The sequence below is a fragment of the Dromaius novaehollandiae genome, chromosome 2 (genome assembly GCF_036370855.1).
Source record: "Dromaius novaehollandiae isolate bDroNov1 chromosome 2, bDroNov1.hap1, whole genome shotgun sequence".
Taxonomy (NCBI): Eukaryota; Metazoa; Chordata; class Aves; order Casuariiformes; family Dromaiidae; genus Dromaius; species Dromaius novaehollandiae.
The window spans coordinates 32541693-32560106 of record NC_088099.1 but is presented as its reverse complement, the minus strand read 5'-3'; the positions used below and the strand labels follow the sequence as shown (position 1 = coordinate 32560106).

Below are 18414 nucleotides of genomic sequence, written 5' to 3'. Positions count from 1 at the left end.
TCATAGTGAAGAGTCTCTTACTGGCTGCAAGCATGTTTGTGAAAGTAAGGAAAACAAAAGTGGACCACCTCAAAATGACTTATCAAGAGAATAGATGTTAAAGCCAATGTATTCATTGTGATACATCAAAAAAAAAAAAGAATAGTTTATGCATTGCTAATTGCATTGAAGCATATTTATTCAGATGGATTTGGCACTTTAAAGATATTTTCTGTAATAATAAACCAGCATAATTGTAGATGTTAGAGATAAGAATTCTAGGAGGAAGAAATAAAAGATTTGATTACTGCCATTGGTTCAAAACAGAAACTTTCAAAGCAACAGAAAAGAAATGCCAAACAGCATTTGTTGAATGTGCGCCAGTCAAGCTTGTTAAAGATCTGTTCTAGAATTCTGAACCATTCACTGAGATTTTGATGACTATTCCTCACAAAAAATGTCTGATTCAAAATTCAGAACCTCCCCCTCCAAAAAAAAAAAAAAAAGCCATAAGAAAGTTATCAGATAGGGTTTTTTTTGTTGTTTTTCGTCTTTTTTGGTGGCATCTAGCGTTCTTGCTGTGGCCCAGTCCAGGTGCTGAAGCACGGGCTTACCTGAGAGCGTGGACAGGCTCGCAGAGGGGGATCTCCTGTGCTTAGTGGGAACCCTTGCCCAGGAGTCTTCCAGGCTGGGGCTCCGTGTTCCTGCAGGGTCTGTTCTGTATTCTTCATAAATAATCTGCTTGTCAAAGGCAAATCTAATGGGTTCCAGTTGGGACTGCTCAGAAGATATTTTTACAGCAAAGTGATTGTGTCAGGATTTGAGTATAACTAAGCTGGATTTAAGACGGACTTACAAGAGGTATTTTTGTGATTAAAAGTTTCTGTCCAGCAGGGAGAACTAAAGGAAGTAAAGAGGCACTCAAATGCAGTTTTTTTTAAGCACTGACAGTCTGGACCTTTTCCCATATAAATAACTATAAAATATAGAACAAGAGATATTATAATACCACATAACAACATTATTTACTAGGCAAACTTTCTTTTTTCTTTCTTTTTTTCTTTTTTTTTTTTTTACTTTAGAGGATAAATTTAATGCAGCCAAAGGTAATGCCTCAGTTTATTTTCTCATGAACCTGTGGTACAGCAACATACTTAAATCAATTACTTCACAAAAACTCTTTAACTGAAGCTTCCTACCTCACAACTCCAGTCTGTGTACTTTAAAAGGACTATTAAAACTCATAAATGATTTCCAAGAATAATGTCTAAATTTGAAAATGGAAATAGTGCTCTTCATAAATTCTAATCTACTGTTTTGATAATCTGATAAATTAAGACAAAAATATCTTCTCCAGAAATTGGCACAGTAAGAACTACAGCTTGTACTGACAACTGCATTTATTTATCCTGAACAGCACTGACTTCTTTAAGGACTTAGCTTTAGGGGTGTTTTGCCAAAGTGTACTATCACAAAATTGCAAGTTAAAAATGGCATTGCAAGCAGTAACTAAAATCTCAATACCAAATGTGAATCAGTGTTCATTCTGAAACATTAAATCTATTAATTTTTAAATTAATTTATACTATATTTATTGAATGGAGGAAAAGGAATATGTGAACTGGGAGACTAACTTTTTTTTTCCTTTTAATATCAAGAGAAATATCAGAATAAATATTCCTGTTACTAAAACAAACAAAAAATCTTGGTCTGTCTTTTTGAAAGTTTGTGGAAAGGGATTTAGTTCAGATGTATACACTGCAATTTCCAGTATTTTTGTCCCATATTTATTCAATATTGTTATATGTATTAGCATGACTTCATTTTTTCCACATACTAACTTGAAACCAAAATATAGTCTCTGTCCCAAAGATGTATATTCATACTTAAAACATGTTAATTTTTGATTATTTCAAGTTAAGCATATGCTTAAGTGCTGCTCTCTGCAGAGATGACTTCTCTGAACTGAAACTTGTATCCTTATGTATTTTGTTAAATTACAGCCTTGTCAAACAGAATGCTGTGTGCTATTTTAGTGGTGTTCCACATATGGATGTAAAGCTGCCTCTAATCTTAAAGCCCTTTTAATTACTGCCCCTTCATTTGTTTTGTTATTTCCTGGCATGGTGGAAGTCCAAGTGAAACATAGTCTAGCTTAGCTGTTCATCTTAGCTATTCACCTTAGTTTTCATTTTTGTTATGTTTATGCAGAGTTTTATTAGACTCATGGGATCAAACTGTATTCCTGTATTTTACAAAAAATGAATAGTTTTTGTATGTCCTTTATGTTTAAAGTAAACATAGCAAATTTTTAAAGTGTTTTTTCGACAACTAAAAATATAATCTTGTCTTCCGTATATTATATACTTCCGTATATATTCCGTATATATTTTATTCTTGTATTGTATGTTGATAATTTCATTATCAACAGAAAGAGGTCTAATGCAGTAGTGTAGTTGAATGATGAGAGTTGCATTTGTGTGTAAAATGTATTTCCCTGCCCAAGCAAACACTTCATAACAACCTGAGTGAAAAGGTGTATTTAAAAAAACCAAGGTTTAAAGCATGTTACTTATAAATTATATGGAATGCACTTTTTGTAAAATGTGAAGCTTACTGGATATGATCCAGAACAGCTGAACTATGTTAAAAGGCATAATAAACAGTCATAGCTTTGCATGCAGTTATTTAATTGCCAAATAGATTTTTCTATCACTGTCACTGGCAATAGCAGCCATTTGATACTGGAGCTTGGATTAAATGTTTCATCAGTAGTGCCTATTTAAGGATCTTTATGGAACAACAAGTTAGTCCCCTGGGCAAGCCCATGTCAACTGCAATAAAGAGATCCACACAAGTGCACGGGATGTATTTTTGCAGGATTTACGGGGAGACTAAGATTCTCTTTTCTATCTGGATGCTTTCTAAGGCTGCTTCCCATTTTGTTTAAGAACAATGTCTGCTAGTGGCAAATACTGAGTACTGAGCATTGCATATGGAAAGGATTTTTATAGTTTTCCTGGGAAAATGGATTTATATGTGGTTATCATCTTTCTGGAAATCGGTGAGTCTCTGATAAAAACAGATGTTTCAGGATTTAGATAGGTTTAATTTTCCCGTAAATATTCTGCAGCTAAACTAAACCCACTGATAATCCGAGTAGCTGCCTTGTTTTTTTTCAAACAACAAAAAAACACCCTGCAAAAAACCTTTAACACAAAACCCCTCCCTCTTTCAATACAGGGAAAATGTAATGTCTGTGGATTTCAGATTGCTTTACTTTATTTAGTTCACCGTCCTGCTCCCAGTGTACTCATAAAATCTGTGCATGTAGTTAATCCTTGTTTCAGTGCTTTATACTTGGTACATATGCTATATACAGGTGTCATTTTATAGCACATTGGTTGAATTTAGAAACATTTTTAAAGTTAATTTTGAATATGTATTTGTTTGTCATGGAATCTGAATCTGTTCTTGTTCCAGTAAACTGGCAGTTAGATTAATTTTTCCCTGGTTGATTTTAAATTCAAGCTTTTATTTAAAATATGTCGTCCAGAGATTCTTTCAAAACAAGTGAAAGTATGTAGTGTAGCCCAAACTGATTACATCCAGTATTTATTTTCATGTCTCTGTAAGCATACTAGCATAAATTTACATCTCAGCTGTTCATTGGCACTTTTGATCTGAACTGATGATACTGTGTCTAACCTCCTTAGCTAGGTTACAGCTTTCTAAGGTTGAAAAGTGGAGAGCAAATGCCTCTGAGGTTGAATTAAATGAGCCATTTGCAATAGATTCAAACTCTGGTGAATAAGCATCTTTCAAGCTCACTTGAAACAGTTCAAACTTTTGTTCACTCACTGTTCTTGGGTGACAAGCAAAACTTAAACGCCACCATTGTTTAAAGAATTGATTCTGGGTTTCTGGTGGGATTAACACTAGTCAAGGAACACACACTTGGCAATTTGTGTTGTACGTATATGCATACATACATACATCTATATAATTTTTTTTCAATTCCCATATTTTTTGTTTTTACTGAAATACTCTCCTAACAAGTCTTTTCACTTTTTGTTGCATTTTTATCATACATGGGGAAAACAAAAAACACAAGTAAATAACTTCTAAAGCTAGAGCTACCAAGTGAGACTTGTATCTGTACAAGGGCCCCTTTACACCATCTGTCAGGGCAAAAGTGCTTTTAAGTATGTAGTGTGTTATTTTACATCCACTAGAAGATCTTTAGACTCATGTTAATGTAAAAGGGCATAAGCATAAATGTGCACTTACAGTTGTTACTGTGCAAATTTCTGTGCAAAAGGAAAGCAAGTAAGCAGGTGCCTCTGTCAGCCAGCCCTCTTCATTCTCCTGAGCTGTTCTTCCTCGTGCTCATCTTAGTCCCGTTATTTCCAGCATCAGCCTGAAGAACTGACAAGCAGCCTTAACTCAGATCTTGTTTGTCGGTTATATAGTCATGTGTTTAGATGATTAATGTAGTGCTGTTTTGGCTCTCATAGCTTACCTTGTACGTGGTTCTGTTCGTGCTTTGGATTGGTATAAATAATGGGTGTTCTTGTGATACAAACAGTCTCTGTGAGATATATTTTTCTGTCCCACTTAGGTCTGCTACGTTTATGGCTGCTCTAAAGAGGGCTTTAGGTTTTATGTACGGACTACAAAAGTTAAGTCCTGACATGTCTGCAATGTTACCATTATGTTTGTAGTTTTGGAAGATAGATGACTGTTGGTGATGTAGTTAGAAAAGGAACTGATGGTTGCAGGTTTGAGCCCAAAATAAGATCCCCTCTGCTTTTAGCAATGACATCAAAATTGAAAGGTCTCCAAACAACTCTACTTTCTTTACACCATGATGAAGGGATGGTGCCCTATATAACTCTGAAAAAGCTATTGCTCTGTCCTTAAAATCAAGTGCTCAAGACTTAGTCCTCCCAAAAGACTTAGAAGGAATCAGCTAACTGATCAGCTATTGAATAGACAGCAGGGAGGGTTTGCTTAGTTAATTGATATATCAGCAAACAACTGTATGGACAAAAATTATGCTTGTAGCTACTTTGTGTGGCTCTGTATACCTGATACCTTGAGTTTTCTTCTACCCTGATGTTTTTGTGGCATTTGTTTCAAGCTAGAAAAGACTTCTGTGGCAGTGACTATATTTTTAGAGCCGAGCCATTTAAGGCTTCGACCATCTCTGAAGATTTTGCATCCTGCCACAGAAGAAATAATACCAGTAATCATCTTAATGTTTTAAATAAATCTGCCGTATTCCATTGTTTCCTACCAGGTGTGCACATACCTACTCTTCCGTTCTCTTCCCTGTACTTTGCTTCCAACTTCTGCTGTAACTCAGGGAGGCATGTACTGTTTATCAATGTAAATGATTGTTCAGTCTTGTAACCTGGCATGTGATGGCTGCTAGTGTGTATGGTTGCGGAGGTCTTTCTGCTTGTGCAGATTAATGGCCCAATTCAGAAGCTGTTCTGCATGCTGGACTCCTGCTAATTCCTGTGTGTGCAGAGCTGCTAGAGAAGCAAACTGTGAGCATATATCCAGGCAGGGTCCAGTCCTGATGCCCTGACAGAGTTCAGATAGTGATAGGCCTTTGCCTGAAATCCCCCCTTACTCTCTCTTCCTCTCATCTTGAGGCAGAAAATTTTCCTGCCTGCTGGATGAATTGTTCCCTGAGTATTCTGGCCATGGATATAGGTCACTGTGAACCACTGGTAATGCCCCAGGCACTTCTCCACACTGCCACAGATCGAGTGGCTTGGAGACAAGAAGTAAGTATTGGCTTCCCTGTAAGCTGTCATGTCATGTAATAGACAGTACTTGCAAGTTTTTGTGGAAGATTTTAGCATTTCCTCCATAAATTTACTGCCCCTTTGATTTGAATAGCAGTTAATATCCATTGTGTAGGTTTCTTTCTTCAGTTCCTAATCAAATGGAGTTTTTTCCCTGCCAGATGCACTACAGAATGGAATGAATATTATTTGCATATCAAGGGATAGTGAAAATTAAAAATGAACAAATCGCATGGTCCTCCTATAGATTGCTCCTGATTTTCCTGATATTCAACAACTGAAGAGTCGGTTCCCTCTATGTGGCCTCAGTATTCGGTGCAGGTGGCTGCTGGAAAGTTGCCTTTTGCGTACCCTTAGCTTTCCAAGAATTGTTCTTTGGAGTTTGCATGTTCAGTCAATCAGCTTTAGGAAATGGTGTTCTGTGTGTAGGTGAGCCAAGAGCAGAGGCAAGAGCATGTTCCCTCTCTACCAGTATCCCCAGGGCTGCCACACCTAACCCCATCCTCACCTGTGTATTTTTATCTGGGTCTCTGAGTCGCATACCCCTTAGTAACTTAACATATGATTTATACAGATAGAAGGCCTGGACACTTAGTTTTCTCAGAATTTAAAGATCCTATTTCTAACCAGGTTGAATTGCAATATACTTCAACTTAAATCTTTCCTGGCTTCTAGCCAATACACTTTTGAGGAAAAAATCTTCCCCACTGAAGGTGGTTGTTTGAAGTGCCTCAGAGATTTCTAGTGTTAGAGGTAGCCAAGGTGAAGATGGATTAGTAGGCAGAGTGCAGGTGCGTGTTAAATGCAATTTATCACACAGATACCACCCTCAGGTATGTGGGTGGATGGATGGGTTGAGAGATGCCTACCTAAAGCTTTAACTTGCTCGGTCAACACTTAGTTCGGTGGATTTTTACAGTTTTTACTGCTTCTAACAGCATTACTGGGGTCATAGTTTCACACAGATTAGCTATTCTTGAACAGTTTTTCCATTGTGTTAGGTGTGGGCAAGTTTCTCTACAGAATCACTCAAGCATTCATGCTTTTTCTATCCATCTAATTTTTGCAACAAGCATATCTGTTGTGACCTCTGAAAGGTAATCACTGTCTGGTAGCACTGTGACTTCTCATACAGGATTTAAGAAAAATATATACATGCTTTTGTTTTGTGCTTGTGTTTGCAGAGACTGATGTCAGGTTTCCAGCTTCTTTTTCCAGCAGCACTGAACAATTTGAGACTTCAGTGGATTTATTTGCGATGAAATCCTTAAGACTGAATTATCTGGCTTTGTAGCTTGCATTTGGCTTTGTACTGTCTCCCAGGAATATCTATTTTGCATTATTGTCAGAGACTTCAGAGGCAATATCTTTTCAGATGTGAGAAGTAAGAACAAATAAACTACATTAGCAAATCCTCCTACAAGCTTCTACTGTTTTCTTAAACTTCATGCTTAATAGTCGTTGGTAAATATTCTCTCTTTTCATCAGAATAACTTGTAAGGAACGGTAATTTTAAAGACTTTTTCATGCTAAAGTTGCACAGATCTGCTCAACTAGCTAGGTTATAAATGTTAATTGCCTGCAGTATGAGAATAAACAAGGGAAGTTTAAAACTGAATTGAAAATGTTAACAGAGTCGAGAAGAAAGTGGCTGTGTGATTTTGAAATGATATTGTGTGTGTTGATCATTGGTGGGTGAGACTGGATTCATTTAATGCGAATAGCAAAGGTTCATTGTCTTTAACTGGGCTGAGATTTTGCTGTAATGGATGTGGTTAGAGAGATTTGACATTATCAATTTGATACTCGAAACCACAAAAAAACATGTGGTTTCTGCTTCTGTTACCATGTAGAATCTACCTCTGTTGTTTTCCAAAGTTGATTTCATCCCTCACAGGCCCAAATGAACTGAAAAGTGAATACCGAATCTGGGACACTCACATTCCATGTGGAAAAGATAGCGTGGATTTGGAGTCATATTTATCTCTGAATAAACAGAGGCCACTTTTCAAACAAACCTATGCTGATTAATAATGCACATCTTTGTTGTGCCAAAGTAAATTTTGCATGAGGACTATGAAAAAACAAATGAAACTTTGTAATCGAAAATGAGTTTCAACTTTGGTTAATGTGTACTTCAAAGGTAGGAAGCCATGTCTACAATAAAATAGTAAATCTGCATCAACTGCCATGTCAGGGAACTGCTGTATTTTGCACAAATTTTGTCTATGTTTTTTTCTTGGAATAGAAAAAACAAAAATCTGAAGCTCAGATGCTTTTTTTTTTTCTTCCTGAACAGTATACCCATAGTATACAAATGAAAAAGCAAAGAAACGTTAACAGTCTTTAAGCCATTAAAGCGTGTTGGCTATGATACGTACTTAAAATGCATTTCTCCTGCTACCAGCGCTCATCTTAAGCCAGATAGAAAGCCCATGCAAGCAAATGGACACCAGGTAGGGTTTGAGCATTATGCAGATACTAATGTTTTCCGTTGGGAATGTACACCTCTGCTGAAATTCTGGCCTTCAGATGCAATGTTATCTTTGGCTTGGTGGAATCAGGATTTTGTTTCTTTGGATTTAGATGTGCATCCACGGTGAAACTGCAGTGGAAAGAAAATGTGAGTTCAGATGAATAAGATAATGTGGTGATAACATTTTGGTAGTAGTAAAGAAAATGTGTCCTTTGAAGCAGATGTAAACAGTTAAAAATAAATACATTTTCACTTTGTGATTTTTTCACAGTTGGCCCAAATGTAAGAACAGTATGTCGGAGCAAAATGGTAATTTCTTTTACCATTGGTGGGATGTTCCTTAGTGTGAGCTAGGAATGATTTTATAACTCTTCATATAGCAGTTTGTCAGGCTTGACCATGTTTTGTATTTATTCAGGAATTATTACAGTCTAACAAAAGGTGAAATGTTTGTTATGATGTGTAAGCCGATCATCTGTTGGCTGGTAGATCAAGCTATGCTGAGAAGCAGTTAAGACATCACTTTCCTCTTAGCTATTTGCATTAGTTTTACATCCAGCTGCTTTGCTTCAGCTAGTGCCCAGTTCTGCTGTGCTTGATTCAGTAAATCATGGTTAATAAATAGCAATTTGTTAATGTGAGGACATACAAAGATATAACAGTATATATAGGGCTATGGTTTTTACATGATAATGAGCTCTCCAGCCCGTTCCTTATTGTGTAATTCTAGCCTAGCGCCTTTCTTTGATGGAAATGCTCTGTTCACAGTTTCTGCCATGTGGAATGTCCCCATGGAGACCGTGCGCTGTGTGCAGCTCTTTTTTCTTTTCTTTTTCCTTATATGTTTTCTTTTTTTTGGCTAATAAGATCCTAGATGTTTTTAGAAGCTTTTTTGAGACATATTATAAAAGATACTGCTACAGTGAATACTTTACTAGATTAACTCATAAGGAAATAGTGACAGGTGATTTTTACTTTGTGGAGGAAGGGGGAGGGGAGAGGGAAGCTGTTGATGATATTGTGAACTTTAACGGCGTACATTCAAAGAAATAGTTCTTTTGCCCGGTGAGGATGTCCTCTGTCCTATTTCATTCTTTTTCTTCCTACCTAGAATTGCTTTCTTTTGTTAAAGAAGGCTGCTGTACATGCACTATTGACTGGTGAGGCAGCCAAATGCTAAGTTTGCAGTTTTTGTGAAAGCTGTTTGGTTCTGATTATATCCAGTTCAATCTGTTCTGTAACTTGGTCTCCTTTCCTATTTACTGTTGTATGCCTTTATTTATAAATATCTTTTCTGTACTCTTTTTGTATGGCTAGATCATAAAATCACAGCCAGAAGTACGAGCATTATGACTATAAAACAAGTCATGCCTACCTTGTAGGCTGTGTCATCTGCTGTGATGTTGTATTCTATGTATTATCAATTTTACTGTAAGAAGAAAATTAGAGCATGCATTTTCCACATGAAGAAATCAAATGTAATCTAAATGCAAACCACAGGTTTTATTGCACAGTAATATTTGATAGCACTGCTATTACTAATCCCAGCATGACAAGAAACACAGCATAGTTATGAAGTTCACAGCACTCATTTTTTTAATGCTCTTTTTTGGTTAGGAAGCCTCAAAGCCAGGACAGATTGTTTGGCAGTTGTTTCCTCAGACTTGCAGAAATGTTAGTGGAATATTCAGTATTTTACAAATGTATTAAGGTATGACAGGAATAAGTATCTTTTATAACCTCTGTGAAATATTCTTGAATATTAAAATTAAAAAGAGGTAGTTAACTGTAAACAGTAAATGCCATATTATCGATGCTTTTGCCTCTATAGGTTACTTCATTGGAAACTTTACCTTTTTTTTTTTTAAGGTTTTAACATCTATAGTCAAAGAAATAGAAGGCAAATGTTTGCCTAACAGTAGGCAGTGTACACCTCCTACATGGGAAGCACACTTCCACTGGTAAAACAGATTATACAAAACAATTAATATGACAGTGAATGAACTTTGGGACCTTACTGAACATGTTACGCTCCTATAACAATGAATATTTTAGTCAGGTTCAGTAAAGATACCAGAGCTGAGTTTGTAATACAGTGATAACTTAGGAGTATTAGGCAAGCACACCATCTGGGGGTTTTGGACATACTGATGGATGCAGACCGGGCTAGAACGTATTGTGCTTTCTTGAGATGTACGAATTTTTCCTTGACAGCTACTGAACACTTAACAACTGTGAGCAGAGTCCATGAAGGCTGAGGTGAGTTAGTCTCAGCTGTGATTAAACTGGTTGCGATTAATCTGGCATTCGGTTTGTTGTGCTTACGTTTTCCATTTCACTCCCAGAAGAACATTAGCTGTGTATAGATTTTTTTCATAATGTATGTTCTCCTTATCATGCCTGCATATGCTTTACATGGTTACTGAGGATCTTAAGGCACAGCACAGTAGGCCTGATGGTAATCACTTCAGCTGGAGCTCAGAATTTCTTCACCCACAACTTGTCCTTTAAGGCAGGACACAATTGTTGCAGCAGACAGCAGACTGGGATGTATAACAAATGCAAATAGGACATAGAGGTGCAACCACAGGGAGGAGTTGAAGGCTATTACTACCAAGAGAGAACTTTGGCTAAAGCGCTGGAGATAATACCCATTTTCAGATGATAAATACTATTGAGTATTTAACCCTCAAAAGCTGTCAGGAACTCATTTTTGCATGTTGTTCTAAGTTTAGTACCATTGTACCTCTTTGGATCAATGCCTATTCAGAGTGAAAGATGCTACCTTATGGCAGCATTGATACTGCTGTTTCCATCTGATAAAATGTCCTCGCAGACCTCTCTTCCTGAAGCAGGGATCTAAGCGACTGCGTTGGACACGTCAGACCTGGAGAACGGCAGCGGTGCTGCGCGGGTGTGCTGTTCTTGGGGCCGGCCTCTGCTCTGTGGGCGCTCAGTCTACAGCAGTTCCTTAAGTATGCACAGTATAACCGCAAACAAGGAGGTGAAAAGGGAAGAGAGCTTAACGGGAGAAGTGAGGAACTTGCCATCATTTCAAGTCTTTACATTTAGATATGTAGAGATATGCTTTAGTCCAGGTTCTGGATTGCTACGTATAGGAAATTTAGCTATCCTTTTTGTGCAGAGCCTTTCTTGGCAGTTAGGGTTTTCTTGCCTTTTCATTTACCTGTTATTATCTGGACATCCAATACTGTCCTCCTTAAGAGGATATTAGGAAGATACCTGGAAGGAACTGGCTTGCTTAAATAATGTGTGCTGTAACTTAAGATAAAATAAATCAAATTCAAAAGTAATATCGCTGGTACTTATGTGCATGATACTTTGTGTTAGATCATATCTGTTTCACTCAGTGTTATTTACTGTTGTTGATAATGGTTTGTCTGCTTTATCTCCTCTGCTTTGCTGGTAGTTTTTCCTCTGTCTGTATTTAGTTGTCTCAATTAATAATGCTTTTAGTTCATTGATTTTAGTTTCCAGCTGGCTGAACTTGAGCTGGCCAACTTCCTTTGTGTGGTTTTCCTAAATCCACCTTGCAGATAGTCATTCCTTCCTTCTTCTGAGAGGCAGATAAGAAATATTAATTACCTGTAATAACAGCATCCAGTTAGAGGACAGAGAGATTTTCAAGAGAGTTAGGTTCTAGGTATTCTATTAAAACCCTATTTCCTAAGGAGCTCTTTATTTATAAGTAGGCTGCAGTTTTGTCTTGCTTTTTCGGATGCCATTATAGCCAGACTTTTGATTGCACTGACAAAGCTATAGTGATGGTCTTTAGTGTTTTTATTGTTAGGTTGTCGTATTAGCTTTCTGTATTAAACCAGAGAAAACTAAGACCTCTTGTGCAAGTGCATGTGCATGTGTATGTGCTTGTATCCTTTGTGATGAGTGTAAGTTACACCAAGGATTTTTAGTTGGAAGTTTTCTCTAGATTGCATCAAGTTTTGTTGCTGGAAACTCAGAAGTCTCTGAAATACGTACTGTATATGAGACTGCTGAAAATGTCACTGTGGACTTTATCAGATGCAATACCCTCTCCCCTCTCCAGTGACCCTTTGAGTTACTTTACAGTTATGGCATCCTTTCAAACCTATGAGTTCCCCTAATTCTGGGTTCAGTTTGAAAAGTCCAGCTGACCTTTCAGCTTGATATATATATTTTTTTACCTATTAATTTACTTACTTTTATTGACACATTTTAAAATATATTCCCCTCATGTAGTCCCTCCACCGGCAGATGTTTTTGGGAGCAAGTCCCTAGTTCCAAAGAAAGCACATGCACATTTACAAGTTATACCACTTTAGAATATGATTTATTTTATCTGAAGTTTCAATGACTGTTGTACAAGTATCTCAAAGCATACTTTCAGAGCCTACATGTCTTTCAGAGACCCCAGGGAGAAAAACCTGTCCTTCACTTTTTTCAACTCTGTCCTTTCAGCTGTGTCATCTTCAAAGACAGAGTTGCTTACTCTGGGCTCTTCTTACTCTCTTCTCTCCTACCTTTTTTTTTTTAATTCTTCATATTCTGTGTCTCCTGGGTTAAGGAGAAAAGAGTGAGTGAATGGGGCAGTAGGTAATATAATAATACCAACTTGTATTTTATTACATGATTAACATTCAGAAGGTATGTTCAGTGGGCAGTGATTATAATCAACTGAGGATGTCCAGAATACAAAAGAAAGCAATGCTTGATTATAGCAGTTTAGAGTTTTACAGTTAAAGATATGAAAAAAATATAAATAGTCCCTTTGGGAAGTGAAATACAATGGAAGTGCAGTTATTAAAAACTAGATATAATGTACACTAGTTATTACCTATTATTGTAAATCACCGTGAGATGCAGGAAACAGGTAGATAAAACAGCTTTCTTGTAATATGTTGCCTCATTTTTCACTGACTTTTTTTTTCCCCCTTAGGTATTGAATTGAATTGGGGTGTGGAATTCATTTAGGAGCATGTATGTTGCACTTTTCTGAATGAATTTCTGAATGAATTGAAATCAAGTTATTATCTGTACTAAACTGTAAGTCATGTTTTCCACTACCCCCAGGAAAGCTACTTAAAAGGGCAGTCACATACACCAAACTCATCAAGTGCTAATAGGTGTTAGTTACTTATTGTTAATGATGTCGTCAGTCTAGTAGAGTATGTCACATCTTAAAATGGAAGCACATGCTGCTCTCCATTTTACAAATGGAAAAATTGAGTCATATGGAGTTCAAATGACTTTTCCTGAAGTCACTAGCAAATCACTGTCAGATCTGAAGATAGAATCCAGCAGCCCTCTTCCCTGTGCCTTATGTAGTTGTAGTACAATCCTGAAGTGGGTTACAAAATCATTTTGGCTTACAAATGCCTTTATTATTCATTTTACAAAGAGATGGACAACTTTATAACTTTCTGGGTCGTGAAAATTTATCTGGCCTCTGCCAGGGCCCTGTCCATCATAGAACAACTTGATTGTGTTACTATCATCCAGAATCAATCAAGTGTCTTGCAGTTCTGATATCCATTTTCAAGGATGGAGGTGGATGAGAGCCAGGTCTGGTACATATAAAGGTAGGTGGTTGTGTCACATCTCTACCATCGTCCTCTTCCTTTTCCTAATGATTCTTTGAAAGCATTCTTATACAGTATGGCATGAAATTTATCCTATGGATAGGCTGGGCAAAGGAGGATAGGCTGGGCAAAGGAGGACATCCACCTTCAGCCAGTGCCTTCCCATAAATCTGTTGTGATTCCAAGCATGCAGTGATGCTAAAGAAGTCAGCTATTATGACAGAAGTTTTCTTTGACCTACTAAATTAATATGGATTAATTGAGCTAATCAGACAGATGATAATTGGAGATGAAGAAAGAGTGGGTTAGAAGAAAGTTGTTGGCAGTCCTAGCAATGACAGCAACGTTTTTGCGGTATTATGAATTGAAGAAAGATTTGGAGAATAAAGGTGCACTAAGTAGAAAAAAGAAATGGAACTAGAAGTGGGTGCTGCAGCTCTAGAGGAGTTGAATAAGTACTTTATTTTGTTAGAATATTGAAAAAAACTAAGAAGCAAACAACAGCAGGCAAACAATAGCCATTCATCACACTAAAATGATGCAGAGAGCATTGGATAAATTGGGCATTAACAAATCACCCATAACAAATGGAATACACTGTAGGAGTCTATAGGAGCTGAATAAGAAAATGGCAGCATTAGGGTCTGAAATGTCACATGCTGTGATGGCAAAAGAACCCTGGATGGTTAGAGAGAGATTAGGATTAGAGAATATTAGATTTTGTGTCAAATGAGGAAGTATTCATTTTTGAAAAGAAAAGCAAAGATGAAGTTGGTAGAGACATGTTAATTAACTTATGTGCCAGCGGGGTTTTTGTTTGTTTTTAATAAATATCTTACTGGTGGTGTGGTTATAGAAAGGCCAGTGTTTGGGCAGCTAGCAAGAAAACCCTATTACTTATTTCCAGGCACTTACTTAATTAAAATACAAAACAGGCAATATGGTCTCTGGATTTATTTTTCCCATGTAGTCTATAAGCAATAAGCTGAAAGTGCAGAACGAAAAGGTACACTTGCACCTTCTTATCTTGACCTCTGATCATTGATATACAGGCTCTTCTTTTTCTCTGAGATGGAAGTAATCCAGGCCCAATTTTAAGATATGCGTGAGCCTTGAATGTCTGTGTAAACCCCAGCTGGGATTACCTCCCTCAGATACTCCTAAAACTTTACTGGGAATAATAAGCCTTCAAGCTCATTATCTTGCCAGTGTTTCTTTCCAAGTCCTGCTGAGGTGAGATGCAGCCTTGGGCTCCCCTCAGGTGGTATAGTCACCTTCTTCTCTCTCCCTAACACCTTAAAAAAAAAAAATTAGAGCTGTTTACTGGTCTTCCTGAGATGTGTTGAATTGCTTTCACTTCATGTATAGAAAAGCCATAGTCTGTAACGCTCCCACTTCGGGCTCCAAGAGGCAAAGGGTTTTTCCTGCTGTATAACCCTGTCGTCCGTAGCGCTCTTGTCGTGCCCTGTGTCTCTAATCCTTGCCAGTATCTTGCTGCTTAGTGAAGCTTACTATAACCCTGTCGTCCGTAGCGCTCTTGTCGTGCCCTGTGTCTCTAATCCTTGCCAGTATCTTGCTGCTTAGTGAAGCTTACTTCCCATCTCCAGTTGCCAGCAGCAGGTGTGCCCCTAGTAAGTGGCATTTTGTGCCATGCTCTGAGGGTGAGAAAGGAGCTGCACAAAGAACCATATGGTTAATAGTTAGGATTTCTCTCCTCTGAATCCCAGAAGTTATTATGTACGAGTGGAGTACAGCCATCTGATGAGATGATCTTTATGTGTATTCTGTCTTTCTGTATGTATATCCTGTATGTTTGTGATTGTCAATTGTATATACATATTTTCTTCCATTTCAGTTTTTCTTAGGATTCCTCTCTTGAACTTTTACAACAGAAACTACTGTTATAGGGATTGCTTCAGCTGGTGTTTGCAGTTCAGGCACATACCCGCTGCTTGGTACAGGAGCGGAGGTTACGGTAGCGATGTGTGTTCTGTGGCTACATGCTGGGCTTTGCTTTCCGGTCCTCCCTCCCCAGTTCCAGAAGATGTCGTTCCAGACATTCTCACATTTAAAAACAATAAAAACAATGATACTTGCCATATTATGGGTCTAAATGTTAATTGTATAATTAATGGATTCAAGTAAAGTTTTTTGGTTAGTAGATTTAAAATAAACATTAAATCAACAATTGTATTTTCAACTAAATACATGGGTTTTTACCCATGACCATGTTTGTCATAGTGAAATGCAAAGCATTTCCATCCTGTAAACAAATCATAAAACATATAGACTTTCTTCAATTTGTTGTGACCTCTATTTATGATAGAAGAAAGCTATGTTTCCTTTAAAGTATGGCTTAAGGCTGTTCCTGACTGAAAATTGCTAAACTAGATTTGTATAAAATCTAGTTCTCGTGTGTACAATTAATTAAAATGCAATGCAACTAAGACTAGTCTGCAAAGAAACACATGGGACACTTTTGAGGAAATAACTATAATTTAAGCTGAGGCTAAACTGATTGATTCCTTGTGTCTGAGGAAGAAAACTGTCTTGCAAAATAGCATGTCTTTTGAAGATGTATATATGTTCATTCAAATATATCTAGGAAAATTGGATGCTGTTTCTTAGGTGTGAACTGCAGTATAGTTATTTTAACTGGATGATAGATTAGTTTAGCAATGCATTTCACAGAGGTGAGATGTGACTGCTGGTCTGGATGACTGCCTGCCAGACCGGTGGGACTCGGGACATTTTCAGTGGGCAAACAGCCTACCACAGGGGAAGAAGTGTTTCGTCCTGAATATATGTGCCATAGAAAGTATTTTCAGGTATCAGAAAGAGCTTGATCCAGGTACCACTGAAATAATTTGGAGCCGGATCAGGTCATTCCATATCTGTTGAGCCCTAAAAAAATCTTTTCAGGGATGGACGTTTGGGCTGGGCTGTCATGAGACCTATGACTTCAGGTGGGTTTTCAGAGGTGTGTTTCTCATCCCTGCTGTGGGCAGAGGGCTGGTGGAGCGGGAGGGCTCTGTGGCCACGGCTGTGCCACCCACCAGCATCCCGGCGAGCCCCTCCGCCAGCGCCGCAGCCAAGCCGGCAGGGGCAGTTTGTCATAGTTTGCTGTAGGTATACGCCAGCAACAAATTATTTTGTGGTGCCTGCCATACATCAGGGAGGTGGCAATGACAGATTCGTTTCTCGGCGGAGTTTCTCTAAGCCATTTTGGTGCTTTAGGGAAGGGAAAACACAGAGAAGGAGAGAATATATCATATATGTCTTTTTTCTGTAAGGAATCTAGTGCTTGAAGGCTGAAGCTGAACTGGGAGAACATCAAGATAATTTCCAGGAGCACCCCTAGATCAAGGTGTGAAGCAGCCGGTTGCTGATTTGAATGATCAAGAGGCCAGGCCCTGAACTGGGCAATTTCCAATTACCTAGGTGCCATTTTAAGTACAGATCATACTAGGGCTTGCACCCCTGGGTCAGTTGAGGCATAATCCACATTTTCAGTATTACTGTTAATTCTGCCAGAAGAAATCTTGAAGCTGCCTAAATAACAAACAGAAGTGTGTACTGAAGTACTGGTTTTTTTATTCAGTCACTGGTACATTCATTTGTTGGTCACTGTCGTGTTTCTTTGCTTGCTTGTTCACTTTAATAGCCTTATGATAGAGGAGACCACATTAAACAGTCACAGAAGGGTGAATATCTTGAAAAGATGTGTGCTGAAAGTAAATATGTGACTTGCAGACATTATTCACCCTGAGTTGTTGGCATGAACTAAGGAGCAAATGGCATTGGAGCTCATTGTCTTTCTGTAATGTTTAAAGAGTATTTTTTGGTATGTGTTTCAGTGTAGCCATTAATGGGCTTTTGTATTCTCCTTGCTAATATACTGTTTGTTCTTTTCTATCCTTTTATCCTTAAATGAAATTTGTGGTTGGGGATATACTGGGTTTTTTTATTATTTTAGCACTGTGCTCTCTGTGCTGTGTTTTGCCTCTTTATTAGGGAAGCTTTGGATAAGGTTATTTTATTGTTCATTAGAAGTACAAAGACCTTATGCCTGGTCATCTTGGAATCTCCGACTGTCAGCACAGTCACTGAAAGGACGAGGTGGTTAATGTTTAACAAAGAGGTCCTTTATTCAAAATGCTAATTTGCCTTTGAAATCAAAGAGGATTGAAGCAATGCAAAAAATCTCCCCCAAGTTTCAGATGAACTGACAACTCCCCCAAACCCTCCTCTTCCTCCTATTCATCTTTCACTGTCATCCTTTACCATCTCCTGGTGCTGCAGTCCTCAGAGCCGTCCATTGTGCAGAACACCACCAATGTGCAGCAGAAATCAAGCAGCAAAAGCCCCATCCCCCTTCTTTCACAGGTCCATACAGAAAGTATAAGGTGTGTACTGAAATTGAGGGACACTTTTCTACCTACTGGTGTGCCTTTTTTTCTAGTTTTTGCTTAAAGAAAGGTCTATAAGACGGCTGAACAATACACTCACTGTTCTGTCAGAAAGTGCCTGACTACATCTTGTTTTAGTTGGCCATCACTGA

General features: G+C 37.9%; 1 protein-coding gene across 8 annotated transcripts in view; it reads left to right on the top strand.

The window, feature by feature from the left end:
* The window catches only part of RARB (retinoic acid receptor beta), a 335559-nt gene that overhangs the window by 102390 nt on the left and 214755 nt on the right, over window positions 1-18414 (top strand). The window lies entirely within an intron of this gene.